Here is a 13,221-nt window from a genome sequence, read left to right as displayed (position 1 = left end):
TCATGTGTTTTTTTTCCTCTCTCTTTATAACCAGTTTTTAATCTTTTTCTCCCTGAGGAATTTTGAAAGCTGGGGACGTGTCTAGGATCCGAAGGACGGGAATGTGTGTGACGGGGACGAGGGAGAGGAGCATCTTCCAGAGGGAGGGCTGACTGAGGCCTGTCCCCCAGCTTCACCCCGGGCTGGGGGGGTGAGCTGTGTCTGTTTCTGACCCTGATCCGGATTGAATGTTTAATATCAGAGGCAGTGAGATCTGAATGGGAGTGGGATAGAGAGACAGAGAGAAACACACAGGGAGGGAACTGTCCCAATCTTTCTTACTCTCTGCTTCACAACGGACTTGTTGTGTTTGGATGCTACTGAGAGATTGTGTCACTGAGAGGGGAGATCCTGGGGGTTTGGCGGTGCTTTTTCATAGAAATATTTTCTTGTATTTTAATTATTTTCTCTCTCTTTTCCCCAAGAATGAATATTACTGAGAGATAGTGTAACTGAGACGGGGGAATCCTGGGCTCTTGTGCTGTTTAATTTAGAAATGTTGTTTTATTTTAATATATTTCTGTTCCTTCCCCCAAGAATTAATATGTAGATGTTACTGAGGCGGGGGAACTCTGGGTTTCTGTGCTACTTAATTTAAACCATTTCTTGTATTCAATTAAATTTCTCTCTCTTTCCCCAAAGAACTAATGTCTAGTTAGACAATCTCTCTGTAAGATCTGAGAAGGGGGAATTCTGGGCTCTCGTGCTGTTTAATTTAAACCTGTTGTTGTATTTTAATGAATGATTTTCTCTTCTCCCCAGGGATTTGAATTGTGAAGACTGCAATGGGACTGGGAATCCTTTGACAAGGGGCTTTTCTCCAGAGGAGGATGGATGGATGGACTGAGTCCTGTTCTATAGGCCACACGTGAGTTGTTGTCTCTTTATTGTCCCCGATCCAGGTTTAATTTTAATCTCACTTCCTCGGATGAACCAGTTCTGGTTACATTTTTTACATGTGTAAAACACCACACTTTGATCTTTATATATGCAACTTCATAATATTAGACAGGGAGACAGAGAGAGAGGAAGAGAGTGAGAGAGGCAGGGAGACAGGTATCGATCTGGGGGGAGTGTGTTAAGAGACAGAGAGGGAGAAACAGAGGAGGGGGCAGTGGAGGAGAGGTGACTGATAGAAGTGGGAATTTCATTGGGGGATCCTGTGTTAATTGACTGGCCTGTCTCTGGAGTAAATCCCCCCCCACCCCCGGAATACTTGGATGTGTTTTAATAAATTAAATATCAGGACAGTCACGAGGCGTTTGGAAGTTCATTTCATTTGAAAATTGTTGCCATTTTGTCAGGGTTTAATAACGAGGATGTGAAAATGAATGTTCCCCTCAGTGAGATTGTGAATGTCAGCAAGTCCTGGGATCTTGCTGTGCCTTTTATTGTTTACCATCAGCTTTTGTGTTTTGTCTTTAATCAAATTTCACTTTATTTTCTCTTTCTCTCTTCCGACCGAGGAGAATTCTTTCGGAAAGTTTGGCGACGCAGACAGCGAGTAGTTTTGCCGTGAGGAATCCTCGGACAAGAGCTATAACCAGAGAGATAAATATTAATAAAAATCCCCGTGTCTTTGTCATTCATTTTCATACACAGATAGACGGGTGGGGCTTTTACACTGAGGGTTAGTGGTCTGTGTGTCGGGGGGAGTGGAGGGGGATTGATTGCGGTGGGGGGGGTACAGTAATTACAAAGGGGGGGGGTTCTGTCAGTCTAGGGGGGAGGCAATTAAAGGGAAGGAGGCAATTAAAGGGAAGGAGGCAATTAAAGGGAAGGAGGCAATTAAAGGGAAGGAGGCAATTAAAGGGAAGGAGGCAATTAAAGGGAAGGAGGCAATTAAAGGGAAGGAGGCAATTAAAGGGAAGGAGGCAATTAAAGGGAAGGAGGCAATTAAAGGGAAGGAGGCAATTAAAGGGAAGGAGGCAATTAAAGGGAAGGAGGCAATTAAAGGGAAGGAGGCAATTAAAGGGAAGGAGGCAATTAAAGGGAAGGAGGCAATTAAAGGGAAGGAGGCAATTAAAGGGAAGGAGGCAATTAAAGGGAAGGAGGCAATTAAAGGGAGGAGGCAATTAAAGGGAGGAGGCAATTAAAGGGAGGGGGCAATTAAAGGGGAGGGCCATTTAAAGGGGAGGGCCATTTAAAGGGGAGGTCCATTTAAAGGGGAGGTCCATTTAAAGGGGAGGTCCATTTAAAGGGGAGGTCCATTTAAAGGGGAGGTCCATTTAAAGGGGAGGTCCATTTAAAGGGGAGGTCCATTTAAAGGGGAGGTCCATTTAAAGGGGAGGTCCATTAAAGGGGAGGTCCATTAAAGGGGAGGTCCATTAAAGGGGAGGTCCATTAAAGGGGAGGTCCGGAGGTCCATTAAAGGGGAGGTCCATTAAAGGGGAGGTCCATTAAAGGGGAGGTCCATTAAAGGGGAGGTCCATTAAAGGGGAGGTCCATTAAAGGGGAGGTCCATTAAAGGGGAGGTCCATTTAAAGGGGAGGTCCATTTAAAGGGGAGGTCCATTAAAGGGGAGGTCCATTTAAAGGGGAGGTCCATTTAAAGGGGAGGGGCACATCAGCTCAAAAAAAAAGTCAGAAAAAAAAAGTCAGAAAAAAAAAGTCAGAAAAAAAAAGTCAGAAAAAAAAAGTCAGAAAAAAAAAGTCAGAAAAAAAAAGTCAGAAAAAAAAAGTCAGAAAAAAAAAGTCAGAAAAAAAAAGTCAGAAAAAAAAAGTCAGAAAAAAAAAGTCAGAAAAAAAAGTCAGAAAAAAAAAGTCAGAAAAAAAAAGTCAGAAAAAAAAAGTCAGAAAAAAAAAGTCAGAAAAAAAAAGTCAGAAAAAAAAAGTCAGAAAAAAAAAGGCAGAAAAAAAAAGTCAGAAAAAAAAAGTCAGAAAAAAAAAGTCAGAAAAAAAAAGTCAGAAAAAAAAAGTCAGAAAAAAAAAGTCAGAAAAAAAAAGTCAGAAAAAAAAAGTCAGAAAAAAAAAGTCAGAAAAAAAAAGTCAGAAAAAAAAAGTCAGAAAAAAAAAGTCAGAAAAAAAAAGTCAGAAAAAAAAAGTCAGAAAAAAAAAGTCAGAAAAAAAAAGTCAGAAAAAAAAGTCAGAAAAAAAAAGTCAGAAAAAAAAAGTCAGAAAAAAAAAGTCAGAAAAAAAAGTCAGAAAAAAAAGTCAGAAAAAAAAAGTCAGAAAAAAAAAGTCAGAAAAAAAAGTCAGAAAAAAAAAGTCAGAAAAAAAAAGTCAGAAAAAAAAAGTCAGAAAGAAAAAGACAGAAAGAAAAAGACAGAAAGAAAAAGACAGAAAGAAAAAGACAGAAAGAAAAAGACAGAAAGAAAAAGACAGAAGAAAAAAGACAGAAGAAAAAAGACAGAAGAAAAAAGACAGAAGAAAAAAGACAGAAGAAAAAAGACAGAAGAAAAAAGACAGAAGAAAAAAGACAGAAGAAAAAAGACAGAAAGAAAAAGACAGAAAGAAAAAGACAGAAGAAAAAAGACAGAAAGAAAAAGAAAGAAAGAAAAAGAAAGAAAGAAAGAAAAAGAAAGAAAGAAAAAGAAAGAAAAAGAAAGAAAAAGACAGAAAGAAAAAGACAGAAAGAAAAAGACAGAAAGAAAAAAGACAAAGAAAAAAGACAAAGAAAAAAGACAAAGAAGACAGAAAAAAACGGAGGGAAAAAAAGACAGAAAGAAAAAGACAGAAAGAAAAAAGACAGAAAGAAAAAGACAGAAAGAAAAAGACAGAAAGAAAAAGACAGAAAGAAAAAGACAGAAAGAAAAAGACAGAAGAAAAAAGACAGAAGAAAAAAGACAGAAGAAAAAAGACAGAAGAAAAAAGACAGAAGAAAAAAGACAGAAGAAAAAAGACAGAAGAAAAAAGACAGAAGAAAAAAGACAGAAAGAAAAAGACAGAAAGAAAAAGACAGAAGAAAAAAGACAGAAAGAAAAAGAAAGAAAGAAAAAGAAAGAAAGAAAGAAAAAGAAAGAAAGAAAAAGAAAGAAAAAGAAAGAAAAAGACAGAAAGAAAAAGACAGAAAGAAAAAGACAGAAAGAAAAAGACAGAAAGAAAAAGACAGAAAGAAAAAGACAGAAAGAAAAAAGACAAAGAAAAAAGACAAAGAAAAAAGACAAAGAAGACAGAAAAAAACGGAGGGAAAAAAAAGACAGAAAGAAAAAGACAGAAAGAAAAAAGACAGAAAGAAAAAGACAGAAAGAAAAAGACAGAAAGAAAAAGACAGAAAGAAAAAGACAGAAAGAAAAAGACAGAAAGAAAAAGACAGAAGAAAAAAGACAGAAGAAAAAAGACAGAAGAAAAAAGACAGAAGAAAAAAGACAGAAGAAAAAAGACAGAAGAAAAAAGACAGAAGAAAAAAGACAGAAGAAAAAAGACAGAAGAAAAAAGACAGAAAGAAAAAGACAGAAAGAAAAAGACAGAAGAAAAAAGACAGAAAGAAAAAGAAAGAAAGAAAAAGAAAGAAAGAAAGAAAAAGAAAGAAAGAAAAAGAAAGAAAAAGAAAGAAAAAGACAGAAAGAAAAAGACAGAAAGAAAAAGACAGAAAGAAAAAGACAGAAAGAAAAAGACAGAAAGAAAAAGACAGAAAGAAAAAAGACAAAGAAAAAAGACAAAGAAAAAAGACAAAGAAGACAGAAAAAAACGGAGGGAAAAAAAAGACAGAAAGAAAAAGACAGAAAGAAAAAAGACAGAAAGAAAAAGACAGAAAGAAAAAGACAGAAAGAAAAAGACAGAAAGAAAAAGACAGAAAGAAAAAGACAGAAAGAAAAAGAGGGAAAAAAAAGGACAGAGGGAAAAAAAAGGGCAGAGGGAAAATAAAGGCAGAGGGAAAATAAAGGCAGAGGGAAAATAAAGGCAGAGGGAAAATAAAGGCAGAGGGAAAATAAAGGCAGAGGGAAAATAAAGGCAGAGGGAAAATAAAGGCAGAGGGAAAATAAAGGCAGAGGGAAAATAAAGGCAGAGGGAAAATAAAGGCAGAGGGAAAATAAAGGCAGAGGGAAAATAAAGGCAGAGGGAAAATAAAGGCAGAGGGAAAATAAAGGCAGAGGGAAAATAAAGGCAGAGGGAAAATAAAGGCAGAGGGAAAATAAAGGCAGAGGGAAAATAAAGGCAGAGGGAAAATAAAGGCAGAGGGAAAATAAAGACAGAGGGAAAATAAAGACAGAGGGAAAATAAAGACAGAGGGAAAATAAAGACAGAGGGAAAATAAAGACAGAGGGAAAATAAAGACAGAGGGAAAATAAAGACAGAGGGAAAATAAAGACAGAGGGAAAATAAAGACAGAGGGAAAATAAAGACAGAGGGAAAATAAAAGAGAGGGAAAATAAAAGAGAGGGAAAATAAAAGTCAGGCAGAGAAAATAAAAGTCAGGCAGAGAAAATAAAAGTCAGGCAGAGAAAATAAAAGTCAGGCAGAGAAAATAAAAGTCAGGCAGAGAAAATAAAAGTCAGGCAGAGAAAATAAAAGTCAGGCAGAGAAAATAAAAGTCAGGCAGAGAAAATAAAAGTCAGGCAGAGAAAATAAAAGTCAGGCAGAGAAAATAAAAGTCAGGCAGAGAAAATAAAAGTCAGGCAGAGAAAATAAAAGTCAGGCAGAGAAAATAAAGAGACAGGGAGAGAAAATAAAGAGGCAGGGAGAGAAAATAAAGAGGCAGGGAGAGAAAATAAAGAGGCAGGGAGAGAAAATAAAGAGGCAGGGAGAGAAAATAAAGAGGCAGGGAGAGAAAATAAAGAGGCAGGGAGAGAAAATAAAGAGGCAGGGAGAGAAAATAAAGAGGCAGGGAGAGAAAATAAAGAGGCAGGGAGAGAAAATAAAGAGGCAGGGAGAGAAAATAAAGAGGCAGGGAGAGAAAATAAAGAGGCAGGGAGAGAAAATAAAGAGGCAGGGAGAGAAAATAAAGAGGCAGGGAGAGAAAATAAAGAGGCAGGGAGAGAAAATAAAGAGGCAGGGAGAGAAAATAAAGAGGCAGGGAGAGAAAATAAAGAGGCAGGGAGAGAAAATAAAGAGGCAGGGAGAGAAAATAAAGAGGCAGGGAGAGAAAATAAAGAGGCAGGGAGAGAAAATAAAGAGGCAGGGAGAGAAAATAAAGAGGCAGGGAGAGAAAATAAAGAGGCAGGGAGGGAAAATAAAGACAGGGAGGGAAAATAAAGACAGAGAGGGAAAATAAAGAGAGTAAAAAGACAAACAGGACTGAGAGGGAAAGATTAAGATTCGGAGGGAAAGATTAAGATTCGGAGGGAAAGATTAAGAATGAGAGGGAAAGATTAAGAATGAGAGGGAAAGATTAAGATTTGGAGGGAAAGATTAAGATTTGGAGGGAAAGATTAAGATTGAGAGGGAAAGATTAAGATTGAGAGGGAAAGATTAAGATTGAGAGGGAAAGATTAAGAATGAGAGGGAAAGATTAAGAATGAGAGGGAAAGATTAAGAATGAGAGGGAAAGATTAAGAATGAGAGGGAAAGATTAAGAATGAGAGGGAAAGATTAAGAATGAGAGGGAAAGATTAAGATTTGGAGGGAAAGATTAAGATTTGGAGGGAAAGATTAAGATTGAGAGGGAAAGATTAAGAATGAGAGGGAAAGATTAAGAATGAGAGGGAAAGATTAAGAATGAGAGGGAAAGATTAAGAATGAGAGGGAAAGATTAAGAATGAGAGGGAAAGATTAAGAATGAGAGGGAAAGATTAAGAATGAGAGGGAAAGATTAAGAATGAGAGGGAAAGATTAAGAATGAGAGGGAAAGATTAAGAATGAGATGGAAAGATTCAGATTGAGAGGGAAAGATTCAGATTGAGAGGGAAAGATTCAGATTGAGAGGGAAAGATTCAGATTGAGAGGGAAAGATTCAGATTGAGAGGGAAAGATTCAGATTGAGAGGGAAAGATTCAGAATGAGAGGGAAAGATTCAGACTGAGAGGAGAAAGATTAAGATTGAGAGGGAAAGATTAAGACTGAGAAAGACTGAGAGGGAGATTGAGAGGAGGCTGCAAACAGACAGAGAAAAGCAGGGCTGAGGTGGGAAAGAGACGCAGACACAAAGTGAAGAGGTTCATACTCACCAGCGCACATCTTTTCCCTCGGTGATCTCTCCAACTCCTTCCATTCCCTCTCCCATGGTGGCGGAGACAGATCCTGGGCCAGGGGCTTTGTGCTGGATAAAGGGGAGGGGGGTTAAAATCTCAGAGCTGGAACTCCATGCTGCGCACACACACACACTGACTCACTCACACAGACACACAGTTTACCTGATACTTACCCAGCCACGCGGAGACAGAGACAGAACAATGGAACCCCAGCCTTTTTGTAACCTCCACACACACTGTCCACACCTCCCCAATCAAACCCCATCCAACCACATCTCCTACACCTCACCTGGACACACCTCCTGCAGGTATGGCCCAGTCCAACACCAGCCTGTCTCTGAGTGTGTGGGGGGGTTGTGTGTGTGGGTTAGTGAGCACCAGGTAAATGGTTTATTCCAAGGCTAACTCGCAGCTCTGCACTGCCCGGCAGGCCAGGTCTGAATGTGGACTATACAACTTGTTCACCCAGGGCTCCATCGGCTACAGGTTTCTCCCCTTTACTGATTCCTGCAAAGTTGCCTTTCCCTTAAGTTGCTTGAACTGTAACAATTTCTTGCAAAGTTATTTGTTGTCTCATTTACTAATTCCACTCCTGAATTACAATGTCATCTGTCTGTTGTTGTCTGTCCGGGTGTCTGAATGTGTGTTACAAGCACTAGCTGGGGGAGGGGGAGGGAAAGAATCAGAGTGAAGTTTCTGTCTGCTAAGTGCTGTAAATGTGTCTTTAACCAGCAGCTCTGCAGAGACAGAGATACAGGATTTTAAACTCACTGGGACCCAGAAGGATGTACGTGGCGTGAAAATTGGAAGAAACCAGGTTGTCAGGATACGGAAAGGTGGAAGGAAAATATCAAGTCAAAGAACTGAAAGTACAAAGGCGTCCCGGAGGCTCCCTGAAACTGAGCTGTAAAACCAGCGGTTTCAATCTTGGCAGCTACTGGATGGACTGGATCCGGCAGGTTCCCGGACAGGGGGCTCGAGTGTCTGCTTACCTACTATCGTTCATCCAGCACTAATTACTACACGCCATCAATTCAGGGTCGATTTACTGCGTCCACAGACACTTCAAGCAACATCTTCTCTTTGGAGATGACGAGCCTGAAGACTGGAGACACGGCCATCTATTACTGGGGATATCAGCATCTTCCATCATAACCTGAAGGTCAGGATCTGTTTTCAATGCAGTATGATCGAGGCTGGTCAGAAGCAAACTATAATGGTGTTTAAAATAAAGAGTAACACAGAAAGCATTTAACAGTAAAACTTCCCAAACTCACCGATATAACTGGTCAGCTTTTCACTGCCTTTATATTCATTGTAGTTTCAGCAATCCGACATACGATATATTACTCTTTTTAATACTTCTCATAGATTGTGTTATATAAACAGTTGCCTACATTTCCCATTCGAGCAAAACCAATGGTCCGTTTGAAGTGAATATTGAACAGCAGGACTGAATGCAGTTTTTGTATGGGTGTGTGTCACTGTGATATTCTACGGGGGTCACAGCGCTGAGAAAAGCGCCATCCTCATACAGAAACCTCAGAAAAAGTCCTTGCTTAAATTTGTGACCAATGCTATTGCCGAATGCCAAAGTACATGAGGGTTCAACAAAATAATACTTAGAAGCAGTACTTTTTTTATGATGTAAAATGCTTCAAGTTTATTGTTATTGATTTACACGCTGGATGTGCACAGAGAGTGTAAAAGTTTCTAACCCCCTTTATCAATATCATGACCAGTCGAAATTGAAATATCTCACTGAGTCACCCTTAACGAGCTGCAAACAGGCTTTTGAAATAGCAGTGAAATTAACTGTCTGTATTTTACAGCTAACTGTCCGCCTCAGTACTGGTCATGCTGTGTCTCACTGTGATAGCTGGAGCTACACAGCAGTTACTGTCAATACAAAAAACCCTCAGCACTGATTGATTGAAACTGGATCAGTGTCACTTTTACATCCAAACTGTAATCACAGTACAATATTATTTATGTCCAGCACTGACCACATGGCAAGAATAAACATGGAAAATCTTGATAGTTACTCAATTATCGATGTGCGTTTTCAACAACATGTTCACGTGTAACTCTGTGAAATATAAAACATTAGGGTCATTTAGGAATGTCAAATGATATCCAAAGATCCAATTATAATCTAATGAACGTTAATTGTCTTTGCTTTTCCTTGGGTCTGTGGATATTTAAAGTAACGGTGATTTTGTGTCCATTCTGTGCAGGGACGGTTATTTTATGACACAGCCAACGGAATGTGACACTGTGATGCTTTCGACTACTGGGGACAAGGGACCATGGTGACGGTGACTACAGGTAAGAACCATCCACTTATTGAGTAACTGGTTTACATGTGTCTTTGCTTTATATCTTTATCTGTACTAATAATCCATTTGGTAACAGAAATGTGAGTTTGGCGGATTCTCGGTTGAGAATTGTTACAATGTTTCCTGTGACTCTGCTGCGAAGGGGTTTTAGAATTCAGCTCTTTCTGCACAATAGCTGCTGCTGAGGGATTCAATCCCAAATTGTTGGGATTTGGTGTTTATCTGTTGAGGTTACTGTGTGGTTAGGGTTACTTTCAAATCTAAATGTCTGTTAAACAATTCAGCGTTTCTGCAGTGCTTCATCTCGGCGACATCTAGTGGCTGCGGGTTGAACCATCTACTGCACCAGTGTTTGAAATTTAAACCAAAAAATTAAAATAATCTAGAATTTCTATATTTAGCCAGTGAAAATGTTCCACTCACTCACAATGCTGGTGCTGCTGTGCAATATTTTCTGCTTATTCTAAACATTAATTAGTTTGGTGATGGGCGAATTGGCTGGAATTTATATTGAACATTTCTGTAAATGTTACATTTGATTCTGTTGAAAGTGTTTGTAGAATTGTGCTGCTTCTGCATGAAGCGGGCTTCAGTCTGTCAGTGATGCGTTTTTTTCTGTGGTGAGGAGATTATGTATCTGGGTGACTCTAAACACGTAAAATTTGTGAATTAATGTAGTGTTTCTGCATTGTTTGAACTCAGTGACACTGAGCTGTTACACGCTTTGATTGAATATGAATATTCTGTGGGTTCGCAACTGTTTGATGCATGACTGCAGACAGAAATAAAGCAGGCTTTATTGTGTTTGTATGTTTAAAATCTTTACCGATATCGGCTTACGCCACTCGTTCAGAACATAGTTTGTCACTGCATTTACAATTTGGGGTCCCTGCAATGTTTAATCTCGGTGATATTTGATGGCTGGAACTTTTACCTTCCAAATGTTTAAATATGGTGACATCTAGTGGCCGCGGGTTGAACCATCTACTGCACCAGTGTTTGAAATTTAAACCAAAAAATTAAAATAATCTAGAATTTCTATATTTATCCAGTGAAAATGTTCCACTCACTCACAATGCTGGTGCTGCTGTATAATATTTTCTGCTTATTCTAAACATTAATTGGAATTTATATTAAACATTTCTGTAAATGTTATACCTGATCCTGTTGAAAGTGTTTCTAGGGTGTGACAGAGATACAGACAGATACAGAGAAAGAGCAGAGAGCCGGGGGAGAGGGCACAGAGCTGGAGGGAAGTGTAGAGAACCAGGTGGAAATACAGAGAGCCGGATAAAAGGGGAAAAGAGCCACTGCGACAGGCAGAGAGCCAGGGGAAAGGGCAAAGAGCTGGGGAAATGGGCAGAGAGCGGGTGCTGGATGGGCGGACTGAGGGGGTTCACAATAGAGCTAGCACCACAATCAGCTCATCTGTAATCTCAGTGAATGATGGAGGAAACTTCAGGGCCCGAATGGGAATCTCTAGGTATTAATGTGTGATCCTTCAATGAGTCAATGTTGGATTTATTTGAATTTATAATCACATTGCGAGTTTCCTGATCATTCAGTAAGTATTCATTCCGGAGGTATTTTTGAAGCAAAGTCACTAATCTCTGGTTTGTGCAGTGAGAGGCAGTGAGTTGGACAGAGGAAGGGGCACCAATCAGTTTGAAACCAGGCAATTTCCAAAACTAGTGTGGAGATGCCGGAGTGAGGTTGGTGTGGGCACAGGAAGGATTCTCACAACACCAGGTTAAAGTCCAACAGGTTTATTTGGAATCAAAAACTGTTGGAGCTCCCTCATCAGGTGAGTGGATAGTCTGAATGAAGGGAGAACTTCTTCATCACAAAGTGTTGTTGTTTGAGAAATAAACAGCGGTTTGTCACACACTGCTGTTGTTGACAAATAAATAGTTGCTGCAATAATGGGGAACATTTCTGCTGTTCCCTGTTAATCCAATGAATGACACGTCATTGTGAGACTAACAGAATGTGTTTTTTTTCTTCCTAATTTGATAGAAGTGAAGACAGGGATATAAGTTTCTACAGAGATGACAATTCCCAAATGATAGAAGTAACATCATCTCAAAGGCGGATGAAAGATTTCATCGGGAAATATTAGGGATAAGTTCATAATTCTAATCAGTGTTGGAGATAGAAACATAGAAAATACAAGCTGGAGTAGGCCATTTGGCCCTTTGGGACTACTCCGCCATTCACTTTGGTCAGAGCTCATCACTATCCTGATCACACCTACTACCCATATCCCTTCATCCCTTTAACACCAAGAGCTATATCTAATATAGAAACCTATTTGTAACAATATGTTTGATGACTTAATAAATGCAAGTAAGAGTCTAACTTGTTCAATTGGCCATTCTTTCCCAGCGAAACAATCTCCGCCCAATCTCTACGGCCTGGTCTCCCCCTGTCAGCGACACAACTCCGACGGCTCCATCACCTTCGGATGTTTGGCGATGGATTACTCTCCAGATGTCTCCAAAGTGACCTGGAAGATAAATGGGCAAACGGTCCCCAGTGGATTTAAGCCTTACCCGTCAGTGAGAAATACGGATGGAAGCTACACCCTGAGCAGCCAGTTAACCATCAGCGACTCAGCGGGAGAATGTCCCAGAATTGACTGTGAGGTTCGACACATCAGCACAGTCAAGAGCGTTGAAATACCATGTAAGTGTTGCACATTTTCCTGATATCTAACCAGTGGTTTCATTGTCTCCAGAATTCTCCAGTTTATTGACATTTACTGTACATTTTCTGCAGATCCAAATCCGCGGGAACCGGTCGTCTCTGTCCTCCTGCCCTCGGCAGAAGACGTCTCCGCTCAGAACAAAGAACAAAGAACAACACAGCGCGGGAAACAGGCCCTTCGGCCCAACGAGCCCGCGCCACCGTCCCACTGTCTCAGTGACCTATTCATGATTTTAGTCTACGCCTAATGTGCGAGGATCAGGGAGGTCCAATTTAGGGACAATTTAGTACCCAATCAATCAGCCTAAAAGCACATCTTTGGGGATGTGGGAGGAAACCGGAGCACCCGGAGGAAACCCACGCAACCACGGGGAGAACGTGCAAACTCCCACAGACACAGGCCCAAATCCATGTGTCCGCACAGCAACAGAGATAGTCTCTGAGCTGTCGTGTTGCCCTCGAGATGGTCCAGTTTAAGCACACTAACGACATGAAGCAATAGGCAACTCCCGAAGCAACGTCCAAGAGCAGCCCACTACAACCTGCCGCATGCATGCCCCTTGCTGGACTTAAATGCCTGTGGAGACAAAAAATTTCATTATTAAACAGGCAAAGACTAACATCCCTGAGGCAAAACGTATTCCCAAGCCTGCAAGGTTTAGTAAGGCCTACTATATCCCCCTATATGTAGCCCGCTCATGTGGCTGTCTAAGTGACTCTTAAACAACCCTAGCGTGCCTGCTTCCACACCTTCAGGGACTTGTGCACTTGCACCCCCAGGTCTCTCTGCGTATCTATACTCCGGATAGTTCTACCTTTTATCGTATAACTCCCCTCCACATTATTCCGGCCAAAGTGCATCACCTCGCGTTACTCCGGATTAAATTCCATTTGCCATCTATCTGCCCAATCTACCAGCCTGTCTATGTGCTGTTGCATTGCCAGGCACTGCTCCTCAGTACCCGCCAATCCAACCATCTTAGTGTCATCAGCAAATTTGCTGATCACACCACCTACCCCCTCTTCCAAGTCATTAATATATACCACAAATAGAAGAGGTCCTAGTAC

The 13,221-nt window shown here is 40.2% G+C and overlaps 1 pseudogene; it reads left to right on the top strand.

Moving 5' to 3' along the window:
- Positions 1 to 8,040: 8,040 nt before the first annotated feature.
- Positions 8,041 to 12,326, top strand: LOC145338922 (Ig heavy chain C region, secreted form pseudogene; annotated as a pseudogene).
- Positions 12,327 to 13,221: the final 895 nt, after the last annotated feature.

The sequence above is a fragment of the Carcharhinus amblyrhynchos genome, unplaced genomic scaffold (genome assembly GCF_965287045.1).
Source record: "Carcharhinus amblyrhynchos unplaced genomic scaffold, sCarAmb.v2.hapA chromosome_241, whole genome shotgun sequence".
NCBI lineage: Eukaryota > Metazoa > Chordata > Chondrichthyes > Carcharhiniformes > Carcharhinidae > Carcharhinus > Carcharhinus amblyrhynchos.
Note: the sequence above shows the minus strand (reverse complement) of the source record. Positions and strands in the feature narration are given on the sequence as shown.